Source organism: Coturnix japonica, chromosome W, assembly GCF_054131305.1.
Source record: "Coturnix japonica strain WE chromosome W, WE-NBRP24, whole genome shotgun sequence".
In the NCBI taxonomy this organism is placed as follows: Eukaryota; Metazoa; Chordata; class Aves; order Galliformes; family Phasianidae; genus Coturnix; species Coturnix japonica.
In genome coordinates, this window is record NC_140701.1 from 29,921,446 (window position 1) to 29,925,284 (window position 3,839).

Below are 3,839 nucleotides of genomic sequence, written 5' to 3' on the forward strand. Positions count from 1 at the left end.
GGGGATGAAAACCAGTAATTTAGGGAGAAATTGCTATTTGTAGGGATGAAAAGCATTAGTTTGGGAAGAAAACCATAGTTTTGCAAGGATGAAGAGTGATACCTAAGAGCGTACTTTTCATTTCTGGTATAAGTATCGATATTCATGTGACCTACTTCTAAAATTTGTCAGAAATCGATATTTCTTTTGGAAATGTCATTCTTTTTTAGATAAAAAGAGTTATTCTGGAAACAGTGTGTCGTATTTGGCTACAAACAATAATTTTGTAGAGAAATCGATTTCTTTTCGTGATGAAAACCACCTTTATGTTTAGAAAATGCTGTTTGTAGAGATGAAAAACCTTATTTTGGTAAGAAAACCATTTATTTGCCAGGGTAAAGAGTGATACCTAAGAGAGACCTTTTTATTTCTGGTATAAGTATTGATATTCCTGTGGAATTTTTCTAAAATCTGTCAGAAAAGGATATATCTGTTGGAAATGTCCTTATTTTGTAGAGGAGAAAAGGTATTTCTGTGAGTAACGTCCTCAATTTGTAGAAGAGAAAAGGTATTCTGGAAACAATGTGTCATATTTTGCTACAAAGCTTCATTTTGTAGAGAAAATGTCTTCTTTTGGGGATGAAAACCAGTATTTCTGGGAAACAACGCTATTTTAAAGGGATAAAAAGCATTATTTTGGTGTGAAAACCATGTTTTTGCAAGGATGAAGAATGATTCTTAGGAGAGAACTTTTTATTTCTGGGATAGGTACTGATATTTGTGTGACATTCTTCTAAAATTTGTCAGAAATCGATATTTCTGTTGGAAATGTTCTTATTTTGAAGAGGGAAAGAGGTATTCCAATAACAGTGTTTCATATGTTGCTGCAAGGGACCATTTGTAGAGAAAACGATTTCTATTGGGGATGAAAACCACTTTTTTGGGTAGAATATGCTACTTGTAATGACGAAAAGCGTTGTATTGGTAAGAAACTGAATTTTTGGCAAGATTCAAGAGTGATACCTAAGAGAGAACACATTTTTTTCTGGTGTAAGTATTGATATTAGTGTGAAATACATCGGAAATTTGTCTGAAATGAATAATTCTTATGTTAATGTCATTATTTTGTAGGGGAAGACAGATATTCTGGAATCAATGAGTCATAATTTGTTACAAAGCATCATTTTAAAGACAATGTGTCTTCTTTTGGGGATGAAAACCAGTAATCTAGGGAGAAATTGCTATTTGTAGGGATGAAAAGCATTAGTTTGGGAAGAAAACCATAGTTCTGCAAGGATGAAGAGTGATACCTAAGAGCGTACTTTTCATTTCTGGGATAAGTATCGATATTCATGTGACCTACTTCTAAAATTTGTCAGAAATCGATATTTCTGTTGGAAATGTCATTCTTTTTTAGATGAAAAGAGTTATTCTGGAAACAGTGTGTCGTATTTGGCTACAAACGATAATTTTGTAGAGAAATCGATTTCTTTTGGTGATGAAAACCACCTTTATGTTTAGAAAATGCTGTTTGTAGAGATGAAAAACATTATTTTGGTAAGAAAACCATATATTTGCCAGGGTAAAGAGTGATACCTAAGAGAGACCTTTTTATTTCTGGTATAAGTATTGATATTCCTGTGAAATTTTTCTAAAATCTGTCAGAAAAGGATATATCTGTTGGAAATGTCCTTATTTTGTAGAGGAGAAAAGGTATTTCTGTTAGTAACGTCCTCAATTTGTAGAAGAGAAAAGGTATTCTGGAAACAATGTGTCATATTTTGCTACAAAGCTTCATTTTGTAGAGAAAATGTCTTCTTTTGGGGATGAAAACCAGTATTTCTGGGAAACAACGCTATTTTAAAGGGATAAAAAGCATTATTTTGGTGAGAAAACCATGTTTTTGCAAGGATGAAGAATGATTCTTAGGAGAGAACTTTTTATTTCTGGGATAGGTACTGATATTTGTGTGACATTCTTCTAAAATTTGTCAGAAATCGATATTTCTGTTGGAAATGTTCTTATTTTGAAGAGGGAAAGAGGTATTCCAATAACAGTGTTTCATATGTTGCTGCAAGGGACCATTTGTAGAGAAAACGATTTCTATTGGGGATGAAAACCACGTTTTTTGGGTAGAATATGCTACTTGTAATGACGAAAAGCTTTGTATTGGTAAGAAAAAGAATTTTTGGCAAGATTCAAGAGTGATACCTAAGAGAGAACACATTTTTTTCTGGTGTAAGTATTGATATTAGTGTGAAATACATCGGAAATTTGTCTGAAATGGATAATTCTTATGTTAATGTCATTATTTTGTAGGGGAAGACAGATATTCTGGAATCAATGAGTCATAATTTGTTACAAAGCATCATTTTAAAGACAATGTGTCTTCTTTTGGGGATGAAAACCAGTAATTTAGGGAGAAATTGCTATTTGTAGGGATGAAAAGCATTAGTTTGGGAAGAAAACCATAGTTTTGCAAGGATGAAGAGTGATACCTAAGAGCGTACTTTTCATTTCTGGGATAAGTATTGATATTCATGTGACCTACTTCTAAAATTTGTCAGAAATCAATATTTCTGTTGGAAATGTCTTTCTTTTTTAGATGAAAAGAGTTATTCTGGAAACAGTGTGTCGTATTTGGCTACAAACGATAATTTTGTAGAGAAATCGATTTCTTTTGGTGATGAAAACCACCTTTATGTTTAGTAAATGCTGTTTGTAGAGATGAAAAACATTATTTTGGTAAGAAAACCATTTATTTGCCAGGGTAAAGAGTGATACCTAAGAGAGACCTTTTTATTTCTGGAATAAGTTTTGATATTCCTGTGAAATTTTTCTAAACTCTGTCAGAAAAGGATATATCTGTTGGAAATGTCTTTATTTTGTAGAGGAGAAAAGGTATTTCTGTGAGTAACGTCCTCAATTTGTAGAAGAGAAAAGGTATTCTGGAAACAATGTGTCATATTTTGCTACAAAGCTTCATTTTGTAGAGAAAATGTCTTCTTTTGGGGATGAAAACCAGTATTTCTGGGAAACAACGCTATTTTAAAGGGATAAAAAACATTATTTTGGTGAGAAAACCATGTCCTTGCAAGGATAAAAAATGATTCTTAGGAGAGAACTTTTTATTTCTGGGATAGGTACTGATATTTGTGTGACATTCTTCTAAAATTGGTCAGAAATCGATATTTCTGTTGGAAATGTTCTTATTTTGAAGAGGGAAAGAGGTATTCCAATAACAGTGTTTCATATGTTGCTGCAAGGGACCATTTGTAGAGAAAACGATTTCTATTGGGGATGAAAACCACTTTTTTGGGTAGAAAATGCTACTTGTAATGATGAAAAGCTTTGTATTGGTAAGAAAATGAATTTTTGGCAAGATTCAAGAGTGATACCTAAGAGAGAACACATTTTTTTCTGGTGTAAGTATTGATATTAGTGTGAAATACATCGGAAATTTGTCTGAAATGGATAATTCTTATGTTATTGTAATTATTTTTGTAGGGGAAGACAGATATTCTGGAATCAATGAGTCATAATTTTTTACAAAGCATCATTTTAAAGACAATGTGTCTTCTTTTGGGGATGAAAACCAGTAATTTAGGGAGAAATTGCTATTTGTAGGGATGAAAAGCATTAGTTTGGGAAGAAAACCATAGTTTTGCAAGGATGAAGAGTGATACCTAAGAGTGTACTTTTCATTTCTGGGATAAGTATCGATATTCATGTGACCTACTTCTAAAATTTGTCAGAAATCGATATTTCTGTTGGAAATGTCATTCTTTTTTAGATGAAAAGAGTTATTCTGGAAACAATGGGTCCCCTACCCATTTATATGGATCCTCCCCAAATTTAAT